This window comes from Chelonia mydas, chromosome 1 (assembly GCF_015237465.2).
Source record: "Chelonia mydas isolate rCheMyd1 chromosome 1, rCheMyd1.pri.v2, whole genome shotgun sequence".
In the NCBI taxonomy this organism is placed as follows: Eukaryota; Metazoa; Chordata; order Testudines; family Cheloniidae; genus Chelonia; species Chelonia mydas.
Genome location: NC_057849.1, coordinates 150,576,607 through 150,597,611, shown reverse-complemented (window position 1 = coordinate 150,597,611; position 21,005 = coordinate 150,576,607). Strand labels below are relative to the sequence as shown.

Below are 21,005 nucleotides of genomic sequence, written 5' to 3'. Positions count from 1 at the left end.
CTGGGCTCCTTAGTCCCACTTTCCTTTCAGGGGCATATGAATACATCCATTATGGGTCTGGCTACCTCTCAAAGAGGCTCACATGGCTTGCTGGGCTTCTTAAACTTGGCTTCTCATTGAGAGGGCTTAAACATCCCAGTGGACTCTTCTAGGCTCATTAGGCTTTTTCTTGATTGAGGGAGGGAAAATGTGGCAGTATTTCCCAAGCTCACTCACTGGTGGTACTAAAATGTGTTCTCACTCTGTTGATTATGCATCTTCACACTGTGCAGATAAACATTTTTAATAAGTCCAATATATTGTACACATTCATGGTGTCTGTTTAAAAGACATTCACCCATATATTTTTTTAAGTGACCTATCAGTAATAAATATTCCCATACCGCCAGCCATAAATTTCACTCATGCAGTTCCCTGCGAAACCAGACCTAAGCATTAGCACCATGTCCACTCCTACCACTTTGTATGACTTCTGTGAGCACAGTGAGGCTTACATCTTGCCAACTTCTCTGAGGAAGCTCATAGTAGGAAGGTGATATGGAAGGGGAGGGTTCAGCTATTGTGACCTGCACTGGATGTGCCATGTTTGTCTTTCTTCCACAGGACAGAAGCGACTTTGTCTGTACAAAGTGCAAGCTGGTCTCCATATTGGAAGAGAAGATTGAAGGTCTGGAGCAACAGATAACGACCCTGCGTTGCATACGAGAAACTGAGGATTTTCTGGACAAAAGTCAGGATATGCTTCTACGGGCACAAAGCTCTAAAAATTTAGAGCAGGTTGCACAGCGGAGCCAAGAGGCCAGTGAAGAGGCTTGGCAACATGTGACCTCCAGAAGAAGAAGGGGGGGGATGTCCGGGTTTCAGCAACGCAGACACAGGTAACTAACCGCTTTCATGTTCTCTCCACAGGTACTAATGCGGAGAGTGGACCAGATGATACGTCTGAGGGAAGGGAGCAGAAGGAGACTCCGCTGGTTGGAAGGCATGAGATGCACTGTCCTGAGATGGGGGGTTCCACGACCACCACTCCCAAGAGAAGGAGGCGGGTGGTGGTGGTCGGGGACTTTCTCCTCCGGGGGACTGAGTCATCTATCTGCCGCCCTGACCGGGAAAACAGAGAAGTCTGCTGCTTGCCAGGGGCTAAGATTCGTGATGTGACGGAGAGACTGCCGAGACTCATCAAGCCCTCGGATCGCTACCCCTTCCTGCTTCTCCACGTGGGCACCACTGATACTGCCAAGAACGACCTTGAGCGGATCACTGCGGACTACGTGGCTCTGGGAAGAAGGATAAAGGAGTTTGAGGCGCAAGTGGTGTTCTCGTCCATCCTCCCCGTGGAAGGAAAAGGACAGGGCAGGGAACATCGGATCGTGGAAGTCAACGAATGGCTACGCAGGTGGTGTCGGAGAGAAGGCTTTGAATTCTTTGACCATGGGATGGTGTTCCATGAAGGAGTGCTGGGCACAGACGGGCTCCATCTTACGAAGAGAGGGAAGAGCATCTTTGCGAGCAAGCTGGCTAACCTAGTGAGGAGGGCTTTAAACTAGGTTCACCGGGGGAAGGAGACCAAAGCCCTGAGATAAGTGGGAAAGCGGGATACCGGGAGGAAACACAGGCAGGAACGTCTGTGAGGGGCGGGCTCCTGCCTCATACTGAGAAGGAGGGGTGATCAGCAGGTTATCTCAAGTGCTTATATACAAATGCACAAAGCCTTGGAAACAAGCAGGGAGAACTGGAGGTCCTGGTGATGTCAAGGAATTATGACGTGATTGGAATAACAGAGACTTGGTGGGATAACTCACATGACTGGAGTACTGTCATGGATGGTTATAAACTGTTCAGGAAGGACAAGCAGGGCAGAAAAGGTGGTGGTGTAGCACTGTATGTAAGGGAGCAGTATGACTGCTCAGAGCTCCGGTACGGAACTGCAGAAAAACCTGAGTGACTATGGATTAAGTTTAGAAGTGTGAGCAACAAGAGTGATGTAGTGGTGGGAGTCTGCTATAGACCACCGGACCAGGGGGATGAGGTGAATGAGGCTTTCTTCCGGCAACTCGCAGAAGCTACTAGATCGCACGCCCTGGTTCTCATGGGTGACTTTAATTTTCCTGATATTTGCTGGGAGAGCAATACAGCGGTGCATAGACAATCCAGGAAGTTTTTGGAAAGCGTAGGGGACAATTTCCTGGTGCAAGTGCTAGACGAGCCAACTAGGGGGGGAGCTTTTCTTGACCTGCTGCTCACAAACAGGGAAGAATTAGTGGGGGAAGCAAAAGTGGACGGGAATCTGGGAGGCAGTGACCATGAGTTGGTTGAGTTCAGGATCCTGACGCAGGGAAGAAAGGTAAGCAGCAGGATACGGACCCTGGACTTCAGGAAAGCAGACTTCGACTCCCTCAGGGAGCGGATGGGTAGGATCCCCTGGGGAACTAACATGAAGGGGAAAGGAGTCCAGGAGAGCTGGCTGTATTTCAAGGAATCCCTGTTGAGGTTACAGGGACAAACCATCCCGATGAGTCGAAAGAATAGTAAATATGGCAGGCGACCAGCTTGGCTTAACGGTGAAATCCTAGCGGATCTTAAACATAAAAAAGAAGCTTACAAGAAGTGGAAGGTTGGACATATGACCAGGGAAGAATATAAAAACATTGCTCGGGCATGTAGGAATGAAATCAGGAGGGCCAAATCGCATCTGGAGCTGCAGCTAGCAAGAGATGTCAAGAGTAACAAGAAGGGTTTCTTCAGGTATGTTGGCAACAAGAAGAAAGCCAAGGAAAGTGTGGGCCCCTTACTGAATGAGGGAGGCAACCTAGTGACAGAGGATGTGGAAAAAGCTAATGTACTCAATGCTTTTTTTGCCTCTGTCTTCACTAACAAGGACAGCTAGCAGACTGCTGCGCTGGGCATCACAACATGGGGAGTAGATGGCCAGCTCTCTGTGGAGAAAGAGGTGGTTAGGGACTATTTAGAAAAGCTGGATGTGCACAAGTCCATGGGGCCGGACGAGTTGCATCCGAGAGTGCTAAAGGAATTGGCGGCTGTGATTGCAGAGCCATTGGCCATTATCTTTGAAAACTCGTGGCGAACGGGGGAAGTCCCAGATGACTGGAAAAAGGCTAATGTAGTGCCAATCTTTAAAAAAGGGAAGGAGGAGGATCCTGGGAACTACAGGCCAGTCAGCCTCACCTCAGTCCCCGGAAAAATCATGGAGCAGGTCCTCAAGGAATCAATCCTGAAGCACTTACACGAGAGGAAAGTGATCAGGAACAGTCAGCATGGATTCACCAAGGGTAGGTCATGCCTGACTAATCTAATAGCCTTCTATGATGAGATTACTGATTCTGTGGATGAAGGGAAAGCAGTGGATGTATTGTTTGACTTTAACAAAGCTTTTGACACGGTCTCCCACAGTATTCTTGTCAGCAAGTTAAAGAAGTATGGGCTGGATGAATGCACTATAAGGTGGGTAGAAAGTTGGCTAGATTGTCGGGCTCAACGGGTAGTGATCAATGGCTCCATGTCTAGTTGGCAGCCGGTGTCAAGCGGAGTGCCCCAAGGGTCGGTCCTGGGGCCGGTTTTGTTCAATATCTTCATAAATGATCTGGAGGATGGTGTGGATTGCACTCTCAGCAAATTTGCGGATGATACTAAACTGGGAGGAGTGGTAGATACGCTGGAGGGCAGGGATAGGATACAGAGGGACCTAGACAAATTGGAGGACTGGGCCAAAAGAAACCTGATGTGGTTCAATAAGGATAAGTGCAGGGTCCTGCACTTAGGACGGAAGAACCCAATGCACCACTACAGACTAGGGACCGAATGGCTAGGCAGCAGTTCCATGGAAAAGGACCTACGGGTTACAGTGGACGAGAAGCTGGATATGAGTCAGCACTGTGCCCTTGTTGCCAAGAAGGCCAATGGCATTTTGGGATGTATAAGTAGGGGCATAGCGAGCAGATCGAGGGACGTGATCGTTCCCCTCTATTCGACATTGGTGAGACCTCATCTGGAGTACTGTGTCCAGTTTTGGGCCCCACACTACAAGAAGGACGTGGATAAATTGGAGAGAGTCCAGCGAAGGGCAACAAAAATGATTAGGGGTCTGGAACACATGACTTATGAGGAGAGGCTGAGGGAACTGGGATTGTTTAGTCTGCAGAAGAGAAGAATGAGGGGGGATTTGATAGCTGCTTTCAACTACCTGAGAGGTGGTTCCAGAGAGGATGGTTCTAGACTATTCTCAGTGGTAGAAGAGGACAGGACAAGGAGTAATGGTCTCAAGTTGCAGTGGGGGAGGTTTAGGTTGGATATTAGGAAAAACTTTTTCACTAGGAGGGTGGTGAAACACTGGAATGCGTTACCTAGGGAGGTGGTAGAATCTCCTTCCTTGGAAGTTTTTAAGGTCAGGCTTGACAAAGCCTTGGCTGGGATGATTTGATTGGGGATTGGTCCTGCTTTGAGCAGGGGGTTGGACTAGATGATCTCCTGAGGTCCCTTCCAACCCTGATATTCTATGATTCTATGTTAAGGCCAGTCTACGCTCAAAATTTACATCAGCACAGCTGTCTCTGAAGGGTCTGAAAAATCCACACCCTGAGACACGTACCTATGCCAGCCTAACTCCCAGCATAGTCAGCACTACACCAGTGGAAGAATTCTTCCATCGACCTAGCTACTTCCTCTGGGAGAGGTGGATTAACTACAGTGATGGGGGACCCCTCCCATCACTATGACGTGTCTACACTGAAGGGCTACAGCTGTGTGCTGTAGAATTTTAAGTGAAGATAGAGCTTGAGATGGACAACATTAAAAGCATTGCCATGGCATCAGAACAACACAGGATGATGGTGTCCCACTTCAGACTTTTCTTCTAAATAAGTTATATTGGGAAGCATTTAAGTTTTCCTTAAAAGTATATTAAAGAATACTTTGAACTAAGTGAGAATTCTACACTATGTTTCTCTCATTAAGTACGAACCATAAGCTATCCCCGCAAACTATGTAACCAAACAACTCGCTGCAGATTACCTGCAAGTGGCAAAGAACTTGTAAAGCAGTGGTCCACATGTTCTGCTATGGTAGTCAGCAATGCTCTTATACCCACAGGGAAAATAGAGGCAACTTTTTAATTTCATTCTTGAGTCTTGACATAGTTCAATTTTGTAAATCCTCAACATTTTCTTTTAAATGCTTTCTAAATTCAACAAAAACTCTGTTCCTCTTCTAGTGCTATTAGCTCTATCCAGCACTGCAGTTTTTTTATACTCTATTTTTCATTTTACTAAATGATAGCAAGAGATGAATCCAGTGCAGGAGCAAGGATGCTCAACATCAAGCACAATTTAAGTCACTCATCAATTACAGAAGAAGTTGGAAATTACAACTATAGGTAAGGCTGCCTAATACTTTTCATTATAAGACAATGTTCTCAGTAGCTTTAACTGTAAAACTTCAACCACTTGGGCTGAAATTTTCCACATCGGGCATCTGCCTCAGCCTGAAGATTTTTGTAAACGGTTTTCAAGAAAAAAAGGCTAGTGAAAACTGTTTTGTCCATATTCAAAAAACTCTTACAACCACTTCAGTGAAAAGCTATAGATTCGGGGGGGGGGGGGAGAACAGGTCACACAAGCTCTGTAGAGGTTTGTTAGAAGCTCACAGCTAAAATCTTTGAAGATCCTGTCTACACTAAAATGTTCTACCCCTGAACATACCCTATCCCCAAAAAGTGACTGAGCATGCTCCAACCTATGGCTGAAGAGAACTTTTCCAGCATGTGCTCTTCCAGGCACAGGAACTGACAAAAAGGTACACTCTCCCCTCTGCTTTCAATGTTCCTCCTGCTGGCACCTAGGCAGCATGGAGAAGGATGCAGTCTGACTTGAACACAGAGGGGTGAGAAGCAGAGAGCTGATGAGGAGAGTGAGCAGTAGTGGGGGACAGAGAGTAGTCCATAGTGGGGTGGGGGGAGTTTGAGGAATCAAAGCAGAAGGGGCAGGGCCAGAAGGGTTGATAACTAGCAGAGGACACTGCCCTCCAGAACCTGGAACTGAAACCATTATTTCTGAGTCAACATTCCTTTGTTGTCTACTAAATGAATGTGAAACTCAGGGGCAAAGTGTGTCATCATTCCACTCTGACAGATCCAAAGAAAAGATAGCAGCCTTCAATTGCTATCAATTATTCTGTTAGCTCACGTAGTTAAGGGCTATGCTGTGGATTTAAAAGGTCTCTCTCTCTTCTGACGACCAATGTGGAAATTAATATAGTTTCATATGATGAACTTCAGATTTATCAGCTTTTCAAAAAAAAAAACAGGAAATTACACAGATTATAAAAACTACATTAAAAGAACATTGTTACAAAATAAAGCACTCAAAAAAAATTAAATGGCAAGAATAAGGTTGCATGGGCACAGTTACTTTAGTCCCCCTTGTGTATGCATTTTGATACAATCTGTAGTTACAAAGACAATTTTTTCCGCAGGACCACTACCTCATTCAGTTCATAGGGTAGACAGGGTTCAGGGCTGTTCGGTGAATGAGGCTGATGTCTGCAGGACCCTTGCCTCACCTGTTGAAAAAGCTGAAAGGTGTATACTGAGAGAGGCAGGGGATTGCAGGAAGAGAAAGGAAGGTCTTGTAGTTAAGGGAACTGAATGCCACTCTGGAGAATTGGATTCTATTCCTGTCTCTGGCACAAAGTTCCTGTAAGTCGCAAACTAAAATTTCCACAGGTGGCAACTAACTGCATGTTCCTCATTTTCTATCCCTATCTTGAGATACCAGGGGCCTAATCTGCACAAGTGGCGAGTTCTCAATTGTAAGTGAAGTCAATGGGAGATGTGTTTTAAACACATGAAGGGCTCTAAAAATGCTAAATACTCTGAAAATTCAGACCCTAGGCACCTGAAGTTGTGGACCCAATATTAGTAACACTCGACAATTTTGCCCTTGAATTCTTTGTGACTCAATTCCCCATCTGTAAAATGGTGAGAACACTGCCTCCTCACCTTGTGAAGAATAGTTCATTAATGCTTTTGAAGCACACAGATGTTAAGGTAAGACTGCCACAGAGAAGCTCATGAAGAATTAAGTATTCAGTGCTGAGTTTGGATGGTGTTCAATAAATAAAGCCTAGGATAAGGAAGTGGTTATTGTATCAGGGAATTTTCCGCCTGCATAAGGATAGCATAAGAGAAAACAAAGGTCTTTATGAAAGGAACTGGCTGGTACATGGTAAAGACTGGGAATGCTGGCACAGAGAAGGGAGGAGCTGATGTCATGAAATGTTACGAGATCAACTAAATAGTGTTGGATTAAACTGTGAAGGATCTTGGAACGTAAAGACAAGAAATTCATGTGTTTGATACAGCGGTTAAGAGGGAGCCAGAGGGACTGAAAGAGGTGGGTGATGTGGTCAGAATGACAGGCCAGAAAATGAACTTAGCAGCATTATTTTGAATAGATTTCAGGGGAGTGAGAGTGCAGTAGTCAGGGTCAAAGAGGCCAGTCTTCGGAATGAGGGGCCAGCCGGAGGCAATAGGGTACAGCACGCCGGGGCGGCCCCAATCCGCCGAACCCAGCACGAAGGAACAGTTTACAAACTGGCAGCTGTCAGATGCACACTGGCCCATCTGGCACTATGTTGCCAGTGTGCCCCTTCCCCTTGGGATGGGCCCATGTCACCCCACACTGCCCCCCTGCCCAGCGCCTCCCAAATCCTACGCCCAGCATCCCCGCACTGAGACCCCTCTCAGACTCCTATCCCCCTGCCTGCAGAACCCCCCCACCACAACCGCACAGCGCCCTGCGCACCACCGCCACCCAACACTCCCTTGCCCAGCACCCCCCACAAACCCTCCAGAGACCCATTCCTCCACACCCTCCTGCACTCACTGGCCCCACTGGGAGGTGACCATATCTGCCAGGCTGAGCTGGCAGCACGGCCAGAGCCAGCCCCGGGACAGGGATGGCTCCAGCCCCTCGGGAGTGGCGCAATGAGCCAGGTCAGTGTGGGAGCAGGGCCTGCCTGGGTTGGGATCCCTCAGGACCCATTTGCCTGGTGGGGCTTGGTTGAGCCCCCTATGCTCCTTCCCTCTCCCCCCACTGGCCGAGACCATACCAGCCTCCGCACCAGTCCCACTGGTTCAACCCTAGGGAGGTAGGCGGGGCCCCACAGGTAGCAGGCAGCAGAGACCACTTGGAGCCAGAGCCACGCTGGGGAGTGGGACAGACTCCTGGGATGTAACCCCCGAGAGTCCTCCCGACCATGCCCACTTGCCCCACAGCCAGCAGCCCTGCCCAACCCACATGGTAGAGCCCAGCTGCTGGGCTGCGAGCCCCTACTGGGGAGCTGCTCACACAGCAAGGTCTGGGTGCTGGACTGCCCCTAGCAAGGGCCCAGACCTGGCTGTGTGGATGAGTTAGATGGGTCAATAATGGGGTTCTTCCCAGTGTGGGCATGGCAACATTGTAAACCTGGTATTCCACCTAACTCAGCCAAGATTGGAAAAGCAAAAACAGAACCACAAGGAAAATACAAAGATGAGAGAGCATAGAGGAAAAACAAGGGAATAAGAGCAAAGGAAGACCCCAGGTAAAAAGTGGAAGAGAAAAAGAATCTGATGCCTTGGTTAATTAAAAACACCATCACAATTTTCTGTGACAGAAAGGGAGAAAAAAAATACAATGGACCAAATGGAAGAAGAAAAAACTCAAAGGTAGTGAGGGAGAAAATGAAAAATTATGTTTACCTTTGACACCGAGTAAGTTTGCACTGTAAGACCATGTTTTCAGTTAGTTTCCCAGACCTGAAAAAGACCTGTGTAGCTCCAAAGCTTTTCTCTCTTACCAACAGAAGTTGATCCAATAAAAGCTACTACCTCACTCACCTTGTCTCTCAAATGAAAGACCTGACAGTAATTCTATCAGATCCAAACAGGATTCAATTTTAACTATTCCTTAAACTTAAAAAACTTAACAGAGTAACTAAACAGTTTAGATCTGATTAAATTAAAAAAAAAAATAAAAAAAAATAGAAAACCTGATTCTATAGGCACCTAAAAAGAAAAAAACGTTATATCCATGGCTTGTTAAAAAAAAAAAATTTATAGAACTTTTTTCTATAGCTATTGTGCCAGTTTTCAAAATCATACTAACACAGATGTTCTCAAACTGGGCATCGTGAGGTTATTACACGGGGGTCACGAGCTCTCAGCCTCCACCCCTAAATCCCACTTAGCCTCCAGCATTTATAATAGTGTTTATTATTTAAAAATGTGTTTTTAATTTATAAGGGGGTGGGGAGGTGTCGCACTCAGAGGCTTGCTGTGTGAAAGGGATCACAAAATACAAAAATTTGAGAACCCCTGGACTAACAGGACCCCAATTATCATTTTTTGCAAGCCTCACAAGTGAGCAAAGACTGTAAAATTAGACCAGTGGTTCTCAACCCATTTACCATTGTGGGCCACACATGCAGCTCTCTGTGTGTTATGTGGGCCGCATCCACACAATATATACACTACCCATATGGCCCTGAGGATGTTACATGGGCCACAACTGTTTGGTGATTGGGCAGCAAGCAGCCCAAAGTTTAAGACCTACTTTATTAGACTATGTATAGAAAGATCAAGCATCTTCAGAGTGAACACATCCCTAAACTTCAGCACCAAGTTGTGCAGTCTTGATGAGCAGACCTGAAGTTTAGGAACAGTTTATACTAAATCTGGTTGGAGAGAGATTAATTTAGATTGTAAGAGTTACTGTAGAAGTAAACATGAGCAGCTCCTACCCACCAAAATTAAGACTAGTGGAAAAAAAAGGTATATTTAATAGGTATTTGTTCCTCTTAGAAAACACTGACTAGCTCAGTTTCTGTACAACACAATCATTTTTGACTTAAGAGTCAAAGTTAAAATCAAAACAAAAAACAGTTATACATTTGGTTTGCTCCACAAAATTAACACCCATAAAACTGAAGGGCTAAAAGTTGTCAGGTAAAATGTGACAATTGTTTTTTAAAAAGTAAGCCAAAACAGCACGAACATTAACAGATAAGAATTTTCCCAAATGATTCGTATTACTTTGAACTAGATATTAGTTCTTACTGTTCTGTTACCAGACACATCACAACCAGACTACACTAAACAAAAAAAAGAGTTGGACTGCAGAAGAATTCTGATTTCTGAGCAGCAATTTTCATTTAGAGTTTAAACAATTTTAGAATTGCAAAGTCTTTTTTTAAATACTTAAATCATCACAGTTATCCTAAAGTCAGCTGGCATAGTAAAGAACAGAAGTTGAGATCATTTCCTGACTATACACTTTACACACCAGTATTCAGCTCATATTAGCCTGATTTTAAGAGGTGCTTGGCAAATCTCACTTAACTCAAGGAGAGGTGTAGTTGCTCTTCACCTCTGAAAAAAAACAGGCCGTGTGTCTTACATCCACCTAGAGAGGAACTGTAGTCTAATGGCTAGAGCACAGGATCAGAGTCAAGAAACTTGAGTTCTCTATGTCCAAATGACAATTTTCTGTTTAACAACAGACAAGTTACACAGCCTCTCTATCTCAGCTTTCCCACCTGTGAAATAGAGATAACCCAACTATTCAAACTGCAAGCTTTGGAAGAAAAGTGTATCAAGAATAAAATATAATGGTGAACTTCAAAACACTTTACAAATATTAATCAGTCCTCAGCCATGTGAGAAGTATTATGCTCAGGGTTTTGGAGAGAGAAAAAAAAAAATCAATCTATTCACTTCTGGGGAGATGCTTTCCCTAGTGACTTGGAAGTGGGAAAGGGAGATCTAAGTTCAATTTCTGCAGAATCTAACCTTTCGTGTTTTAAAAATTAAAACGCCCCACTCCATACAGTTATGTAAAAACCTTCCAAGTGTGAACTGAGGATGAATCAATACAGTCTGAGTATTCAGACAGCCTCTGCTATTACTCACTTCATTGCATGGAGGAACACAGTGAAATTAAAAAGATTTTGGTCATTTTCACTACTGCTTTTCAGCTATCTCTAGGCAGCAATGAAACTTGCTGTTATGGGGGAAGTTGTAAGTAACAGCAGAAGCAAGCACTATCCAAGGGGAAACAATACAAAAAAGTGGAGGCCAAGGCAGGGATCTACTAGGAGACACTTCTACATCCTCCTGCCAAGCAATACCAGCCAAGACTCTTGGGCAGGAAGACACTAGTAAAGACCCCCACTCAAAGTCAGAAGACACTGTGGCTGGAGTGCTGGCAAAGATGAAGAAAAAATATCCCCCCTTCCAGCATACAAGGAAAAGGTGATCTTCAAATTCAGACATCTACTAGCAAGAGGCTGATATTAAAGATGGAGCCTCTGAGCAGGGTCAAAGCATCTTGGAAGTAATCTCAGCAACTGCAGGTGGGACTTCTCAACAAAGATCTTGTCTTGGGCCCCCACTAGTGCTCCTCTCTTCACATCTTTCATACTGATCAAAATCCCAAGCCTTATTTTCCAGTTTTACAGACGGGAAAGCTAAGTCAAATGAATTAATGGTTTGCCCTATGTCACAGAGGGAGTCAACATCATAAGCCTTGTCTACACCAGGAAAATTACCCACTGACAACAAATGTCAGTAACAGGGGCAGCTGAACTGGTGCTGAACATAATTTAGTGCAAACAGGCAAGGACAAACCTTGCTCCGCACCATTTCTGGAAACCATAGCTAAGCCCTGCTCTGACCAGATGTGGGGAGAGAAGAGAAAGAGGGAGAAAAAATAGTGATGGAGATAGAGTATAACATAGGAAAAGAAACATGGACATGGTGTGTGACTTGGGGGACATTGCCTTGGCAGTCTGACAGCTTAGGTAGCTAATATGAGAAATAATCGCCTTAGTAACACTAGTGCTCAGTTGGCAAGAACAAATGGGACAAATGCCCAGTTTTGCCAAAAAAGTCAGGACATCTGGGACCAAAATGGAAAGTATGGTCATCCTAGGTCAGGGGTCCCCAAACTTTTTCAGTCACACCTCCCCCTTACCCAGTCCACCCCTCTCAACCCCGGGCAGCCAGGGCCGGGACCCACAGTCAGTGGCTGTGAGTAGCAGGGTGGCCAGGACCAGAGACACAGCTGGGCCTAGGGACAGGGATGGGGTGGGAACAGAGTGGAGCTAGGGGTAGGGCTGGGCCCTGCTGCATCCCACTAAACGTTCCTCCATGCCTCCCTCGGAGAGCATGCCCCAAAGTTTGAGGACCACTTCCCTAGGCCGTGGTAAGAGCTGCCCAGGGAGTTCTGGCAGCTGTGGGGAGTCCCAGACCTGCACCTGCCTTCGGCAGGGGGCTGGGGTGACCGAGAACAGGCCCAAGACCTTGTCCCTGCCCCACAGGGCGCACCATCCAGGGCAGGTGGAGGGTCCAGGGCTCCCCACAGTGGCCCAGGCTCCCTGGGAAGCTCTGACCATGGCCTGGCTTCTGGGGCTTTGGGGGGGAAGGGAAGGAGCAGGGGGGGGAGCCCCAATATTCTGTGTGTCCAGGACCCAAACAGATCTTAATCCACCTCTGCAGGGACCATGGAAAAAAGTACAAGAGACATCTGAGGTATTAAAGAAATCTGACATTAACACTTTACCCTGCTCAGAAAAAAGATTAAAGCATTACTGTCAGAAGAGATAACAAATTTAAAGAAAAATACAAGTTAAAATGCAAGAACTAGCATTTTGAAATTTAAGGTTCTACTGAAGTTAATCACGTGCCACAGGGGTCCACCCACATGGAGGTCTGTGTAGAATCTGAGCTTAAAACGGCAGATCAAATCACTGATTTTTCTGGACAAAACTATCCTATTTCCAGCCAAGCTCCAGATTTTCTATATTTTCTGGGACTATGCCACAGTTTTTAAATGACTGAATATTATCACAACCAAACACCTACCAGAACTGGATAAAAAAGGAATGTTCAAGTCATGAATAACTAACATTTTCTTCACTTTTACAAATGAAAAATAAAACATTATCTATTGCCTAAATCTAGGATTCCATGCTTTTACAAAATTTTAGGCTAACGTGTTTTCACTCCCCAAACCCCTATAAAAGGATAGACTAAATCAAGTCTTCCAATAATCCCTTTTTCTTTCTTTTATTAAAAATCATGCACACAGACTTAGTTTGATGAAACTTGTACCAATAAAATATTTAGCACATTTTTACAACAGAAACAAGAAAAAATAAACACTAGTATATTAAAAACATATACTGAGATGCCAATCTCTTTCGATAGTAACATTTCTCATTGTATAACTTACACTGCTATTATGGAAAACCAATAAAGAAATTTTTAAAAGAGGCTTCCCCTCCACATAATTGTAAGAGGTTTAATTTCTAGTACAAAAGGATCAATAACCTAGAGTCCAACCCACATTTCTAGAACTTCTATACTGCATCAGTGTTGAGGGAAACCCACCTCTAAAATTCTGTCTTTTATGAAAGAGGGATCTTATTTCAAGATAATTCTACACATTCCTAAAGAATCTGCAAATCTAACGAGGGTCAGCTTTCCCCCCCCCCAACCTGTCAAGAGCGACCACTCATTGGGAATAGCAAAAGTGGTCACTTGTAAGATGTGGTCTCTCTTCAAAGGTTTGCACAGCAGACAGCAATCATATTCTGTGGCCTCTGCAAGAAGTTGCTCATAACAGCTGGTCTCTCAGGCAGATTTTACTATATATGCCTTGTGCATCAAAGGAGGTCATATTAGAGTATTAAATACATATTTTTACATACATATTAAATACTAACAGCTTTCCAGGTCAATCAATGTTTATATTCAGCTCATTGCAAAAGATGCATTTCTTGTAGACAAATTGTAGTTGTCTGTTATACTTCAGGTACCATGGGAAAACAGTCCAGAACCTAGTGAAAAAGAAGCCCATACAATCTAGGATTTTCCCCAAAGTAAGCATGTATCACAATGTAAGTTTTGTATTTTATTCCATCAATGTTTGCATGCCTACTATCATCCAAAACATTTGTCTCAATAACCAGAAGATAGCAAGTCCTACCCAGCAGCTCAGAACTGAACTTTCTGAAATACATGAGTAAAATTACTTGTTTTGTACAAAGAAGAAATATTAGTAAAGTTCACAATGAAAAATGTAACAGGAATTAGGTGGGTTAATCAACTTCCTTTTTTTAAAAAAAAAGATTCCACTTTGGAATGCTGTCATCTTTTAAATTTATTCTCTCCCTCCCCTCAAGTCAGATGCTCATATCCTAGCTGTCTTGTACCTTTACTGATATCCAACTTGACAAATTATCCAGAAGGCCACTAAACCAGATTTATTCTACTCACAGGAAACGCATGACGTAAGCATGCGGCATGGGGGAATCCCTAAAGTCTCCCAGGGATTCCACTAGCAAAGTTCTAAGAGGGTAAAATTAAGACAAATAGACAAATGCAGAAACCCTGTCCACTCTAACAGACAACTGCATCATCAGAAGACCTACTTAGAACAAAACTGTCCAACCCAAGTTAAAACATGATTCTGTACTCAAGCATAGTTGGAACCCTTTTTTAATCGCATTCCAAAGTAAAGCTATCACCATGGCTCTGTTCAGGAACATGGTCAAAAAGTACAGTTATTTTAAAAAGGCAGTTATACCCATTATGACAATACTATATCAAAGATAAAAAATTGTAAATATCACCATATTCATGGGAGAAAAAAATTACAAGATTAAAATATAAGAAGTCTGGAGGTAATTTTTAGTAATTCAAGAATCCAAAAGAACTTAACCTTTAAACTGTTCGTCTAATACAAACCACATAACGTTATCACCACCCACAAGCACACACTTTATATCACAGACTACGCACCACAATCTTAGTTCTGCCACCTAAGAATGGCAGCATTCCATCACCCTTGTAGCCACCCCCTCTGCATACCCGGGCTGTATGGTCTGTGGTATACAGCAGCTGAGGTAATAGTAAGGTATTGTGCTTGCAGGTGGAGAACTAGAGGGTATGTACCATTAGGGAATGTCTACACTGCATAGGAGAACAAGCCTCCTAGCTTGGTCCACAGACCTGCGTTAGTGGGGCTTGCACTAGGGCACTAAAAATAGCTGTGTAGATGTTGTAGCTCCGGCTAGAGCTCAGGCTCTGAAGCTCCAGGGGCTAAGGGGGCTTCAGAGTCAACATACCAGGCCAATCTGTAATATCAAAGCACCATCTACACAGCTATTTTTAGAGCACTAGTGCAAGACCTGGGTCTCTACCCAGGCTGGTACGCTTGCTCCCAGATGCAGATTAGATGTACCTTTAGATCAGGGATTCTCAAACTGGGGGTCGGGATCATGAGGCATTACACAGGGGGCCATCAAGTGATCTATTCCCTGTCACCCATTCCCAGCTTCTGGCATACAGGGGCTAGAGATACTCATCCCTGCCCATCCTGGCTAACAGCCATTGATGGACCTATCCTCCATGAATTTATCTAGTTCTTTTTTGAACCCTGTTATAGTCGGCCTTCACAACATCTTCTGGCAAAGAGTTCCACAGGTTGACTGTGCATTGTGTGAAGAAATATGTCCTTGTGTTTTAAACCTGCAGCCTATTAATTTCATTTGGTGACCTAGTTCATGTGTTATGAAAAGGAGTAAACAACACTTCTTCGTTTACTTTCTCCACACCAGTTATGATTTTATAGACCTCCATCGTATCCCCCCTTAGCCATCTCTTTTCCAAGCTGAAAAGTCCCAGTATTATTAATCTCTCCTCATATAGCAGCCATTCCATACCCCTAATCATTTTTGATGCCCTTTTCTGAACCTTTTCCAATATATCTTTTTTGAGATGGGGCGACCACATCTGCACGCAGTATTCAAGATGTAGGCATACCATGGATTTACATAGAAGCAATATGACATTTTCTATCTTATTATCTATCCCTTTCTTAATGATTCCCAACATTCTGTTCGCTTTTTTGACTGCCGCTGCACACTGAGTGGATGTTTTCAGAGAACTATCCACAATGACTCCAAGATCTCTTTCTTGAGTGGTAACAGCTAATTTAGACCCCATCATTTTATATGTATAGTTGGGATTATGCTTTCCAATGTGCATTACTTTGCATTTATCAACAGTGAATTTCATCTGCCATTTTGTTGCCCGGTCACCCAGTTTTGAGAGATCCTTTTGTAGCTCTTCGCAGTCTGCCTGGAATTTAACTATCTGCAAATTTTGCCACCCCACTGTTTACCCGTTTTTCCAGATCATTTATGAATATGTTGAATAGGACTGGTCCCAATATAGACTGCAGGGGACATCTCTCTCCATTCTGAAAACTGACAATTTATTTTACCTACCCTTTGTTTCCTATCTTTTAATCCATGAGAGGACCTTCCCTCTTATCGCGAGCTGTCAGCCGCCACCCCAAACCCCGCTTTGTCTCCAGCCTTTATAATGGTGTTAAATATTTTAAAAGTGTTTCTAATTTATAAGAGACATCACACTCAGAGGCTTGCTATGTGAAAGGGGTCACCAGTACAAAAGTTTGAGAACCACTGCTTTAGATGGCTTAACTTTTTCTTGTGTCTGGATTTGTGTAAGGTACATTGTGCGTAGCAACCCTAACTACTTCCTCAGTAAGTCTGCTTGTATTATTACATTATGTTAAATGACACACTGTAAAATACAAATGAGAAAGACTACAACCCAGTACCATAGATACATGATAAGTTATTTTTTGCAAAAGATATATCGTCTTCTAGGACTAAAATAATGTCCAACCACTTAAATTTAGTTCACATAATACTTGTATTGCTCTTGTCGTATTTGTTTTAAATTTAGGGGCTAAAGTTGTAGTTCAGGTGTATTATGTACTACATTTTTAAGGATTCACCCAATAATCAAATTAATGGTTAAGAAGAGCACATACTTCCAAAGCATGATGTTCCTGGCAAAATAATGATTCTTGAACAGCAGCAAGAATTTTCACTTAAGCATTTGGATGTTAACAGTAGTATCCTAAATTATAAGAGAGACAAACCCTAATGTTTATAACCTCTACTAGGGATTAGGAGGAAACTTTCCCCATGTGCACATTATTCCCCATTAGGGTTTCTAACACCTTCATCTGAGACATTTGGTTTTGACTACTGTTGGTGACAGGATACTGGATCAGACAGACCACTGGTCTGATTCAGCATAACAATTTCAGTGCTCTTTGGAATGCAAGTAAGGATAAAAGCATTGTTTCTTCCCTTAAAAATATGATCAAAACAGACTGAAGGAAGTAATTTTAAATTAGATGTTTATTAGTAAAAATGTTTTCAAAATGTTATTGCAATCTTTAATTCTATTTATCAGCTAACAAACGCTTTTTCAGAAAAAATAGCTATGCTGCCTGAAATCCATGTAATTGTTAAATTCTAATACTTTAAATACAGTTGAGTATATTGGGAAAAATAAAAAAGTTCCTATGACTCTTGAAGAAAAATTCTCAATAATCAAGTAGATGTGTCTCTAAAAGTTATTTTTATCACAGTCAACAACAAAATTCTTATTCAGTTTTACTCAGGATATCTGACATTTTGAAGAGCCCTACATGAATTGCATATTTAGACTTGAGAACCCCAGCAAGAGAATACTACTGTCGTTTCTTTACCGTAGGCATTTCTAGTTCCTCAAGTGGCTATTTACTTATCTTTTCTCATTTTCTTTGTAACAATTCCAGCATTTTCAATACAATACATAACTGACAAGACTGGATACATAATAGAAACAGGGGTTGCTTGACACTCCGGGGTACCCTCAAACGTGAATGTACTAAACTGGAAACAAAACACTTCTAAAGGGGGTGGTGTTCTAAAGATGCAAAAGCCACACCTGGTCTGCTCCCACTGCCCTTACTGATTGGTACCTACAGAAGCAGCCCTTCCTGTCAGTTCAATAGGAAGTAGTATCACCAGAAGAGTAAATTCGCCAAGACACAAAGCAGCAGGCTGGAAACAATAAGAGGACAGCAGAGGTTGCTCAAAAGAAATGCTTTAAAAAGACTATATACAGAGGCAAGATGATAGAAAGGGCACAAGGTAAAACTGAAAAAGTAGAAGAAAAAGTGGTGCAATCTTATGGGTTTATTTTTAACCTAGAGCCTTTTTTCACATAACTAGATGTTGGAGGTTCTTCCACAGCAGTTCATTCTAGATTATACTGATTATGTCTTTATTCAGAGCTATCTTTATTCAGAGTATCCATGACATCCAGCGCAGCTGGCCTTTACTCTCCTGCTCCAAATACTGCAACTGCGGGAAATAATTTTAATATTTGAGAAATATGACGGAGAAAATTGCTGAGTTCTGGTTTGCGAAAACAAATGGTGCTGCTGCCTTACAAATAAACATCATTACATGTTTAACAAAAACCTCAAGATCAACGTACAGTAGGATTAAGATTTCGCTGAAATAGCTGGCTTCATCCTACATGTTCCTCAATCAGGAATGCTAAAGGAGGAAGCCCCACCATTTTATCATAAGCAGCACCCAAACAATCCAGGATGTAGCTAGCAGTTTGAAATTTGTAGATAACTGCTAATCTGTTACCAATAACCTCTCAAGGTAGACATGTCACTACAGCTACCTAATCAGCAAAGACCCAATCCTCTCAACACTTACCACCAGTCCCATAGCCCAGCACAATTGTAGTTAGCTAGCAAACGGATAAGAGGTCCAATGACAAACAAACCTGCAAGTCAGTTTGCCATAGCAAGCGTTCCTAGCATATTTAGTACTATATCTCAAAAATAAATTAGCCCAGTTTTAAAATTTAGGCCTCAATCCTGCAATTAGGTCCATATGGGCAGATCCTTGCACATACCCAAAATGAGTTCAGTGAGGCTTTGTTGAGATGCAAAGGTCTTCCCACACTGAACCCAACTGCAGGATCAAGGATTTAAAACAATTTGCAGACAAAATCAACATGCCTGGGAGAACCACAATAAACACCTGATTTGTATAAAGAATTTTAGAGTCCTTTCAAAATTCTAATTAGAATTACACACATTTTTATATTAAAAAAATAATTTTTGCTACATGATCATTCAATATATAACTTGATTCCTGAACAACAACAATCAAATTAAATATGGCATCTTACAACCTAGGACATTTCTATGACATTTATATAGAAACAAGTTTATTTGGCAATAAGAGACTGTTAGTATGGATTTTTCATATACATCCTCACTGTACACAGACAATGGTGCCAAAAGTGAGGTAGAATAGTAGTTAGATAACTCCAGGGGGGGGAGAAGAGGTCCTGTGGTCATCTCCTCAATTACCTTTTATATTGTCAATAAAAAAAGAGGGCCAAGACATTAAAAATTATGTCCCAACTGCCCTGCCGCGGATATGAATCTCAAAGTAAAGTTTTAACACTGGTGAAAACGAACAACTGGAAAGTCTTAAGTGGTCATTTTGGAGAACTAACAGGGTGAACTAAAGAGAAAGGGGCATAAAAGGGGAAGGCCGTTTTCCACACAGGAACAGTTTTATTAGGAATGGGAGCTAGAGGCGCGACACACTTCGCCTGCACCCGTGTTAATAACGTTTACAGCGGCTGGGAATGAGCTGGTGCTGCTGGATTTCACTCCGATTTGGGGGAAGAGTCTGAGCAGGGCCTTTTATTTCCAGGCGTAGCCCAGGCCTACACGGCTCTAATCACTCCACCTCAGTAATGGCGCTTGGTGTGAAATGAAACGAGACTCAGGAGAGGTAAAAGCGGGTGCCGCTCTGCGGGGAGCCCCTCTCACCCCAGCTGTCCAGGGAGGGGCCGCCCGGCGGACACGCTCCCCGAGGGGACCAGGGTGGGTGCGCTCCCTCCAGCCCGCCTCGCAGCCCCGCACAGGACGGGGAAGAGGAGGAGACGCCGTCAGCCATTTTCCTTCACGCTCCAAAACACAGCGATGCACGGACACACGCCGGGGGCGGCGCCGCCGCCACCTCCCCCCGCCGCCACAACACAGCGGCCTCCGGCTCCCCACCCCACCTAGGTGGCCCCGTCCCCCGGGGCCAGGGACCGCTCAGCCTGCGCCTCCCTGCGCTCAGCGCGGCCACCGGCTGCGGCACGAACCGCTCCTCTCCACCCGGCCCCGGCCCATGCTCACCCCCGCACGGTGTCCTCTTCTCCCGCTGCTGCCGCCGCCGCGGCCCGCTCCCCCGCTGTGTGCTGCTGCAGACGATGCGCCGCCGGGGGCTGTCTCATCCCAGGCAGCCAGCAGGGCAGCGAGTCATGCTCGGCGCAGAGCCGGCAGGCGGAGGGGGCTGCCCGTTCCCGGGCCCCGCGGCGCTGTGTGGAGCTGCCCGCGCTCGGATCCCGGCCTGGCCGCTTGGCTCCCTCCGGCAGCGGCGCCGGGGCGTCTCTCCTGCGTCACCAGCTCCTGCCCGGCAGCCCGGGGCTCTGGCTGGGGTTTGGCCGGGGCCTGCACGCTCCGCCCCGTCCGGGGCACAGACACACACACGCCCGGGGGAGGGGCGCACACGCTCCCCGCGCCGCTCACCGGGGCCTGGGTTCGGCGGGGGGAGGGGCCGGGCACTGGCCGCTCGTTGCGTGCACGGGGCGGCGGCGAATAGACGCGGCGGCGTGGCCGGTTCCTCGCTCCCGGCGCTGGCGTCTCGCTACGTCCTGGGCAATATGGCGGCTCCGGCAGCGCTGGGCCAGCGGCGCAGACTCCGACCTAACGCGACGGCGGCCCCGCCACCCAAACGGCGTGACCTCCTCCCCCTCCCCTCCTCTCTCTCGCCGTGTGTCACTCAGCCCGACGGCGGGGCAGGCCTGGCGGCTGTAACCGCCCCCTCGGGGGGCGCGCGGGGCTCCCCGGGGCGGGGGGAGGGGAGGGACGGGGAAGGGGCGCGGCGCAGAGCGGGGCGGCCGGGCCGCGCTCACTGGGGCGGGCGGCTGCGCGGCCGTTTCATGTCGGTTAGGCTCGTTGGGGTTCCATTGTGACCCGCTGTGCGAACAGCGC

General features: G+C 45.2%; 1 protein-coding gene across 11 annotated transcripts in view; it reads right to left on the bottom strand.

Moving 5' to 3' along the window:
- USP9X (ubiquitin specific peptidase 9 X-linked) overlaps positions 1–20,761 on the bottom strand; it is a 197,599-nt gene extending 176,838 nt beyond the window's left edge. For 5 of the 11 annotated variants that reach the window (XM_043538096.1, XM_043538098.1, XM_037902591.2 and 2 more), the window contains exon 1: positions 20,148–20,757. The gene's annotated coding sequence lies outside the window, so the exon portion shown is untranslated. Of the gene's footprint in view, positions 1–20,147 lie in introns of all 11 variants that reach the window. The other 6 variants (XM_037902569.2, XM_037902562.2, XM_037902582.2 and 3 more) reach the window with 3 other exon arrangements.
- Between the last annotated feature and the right edge of the window lie 244 nt (positions 20,762–21,005).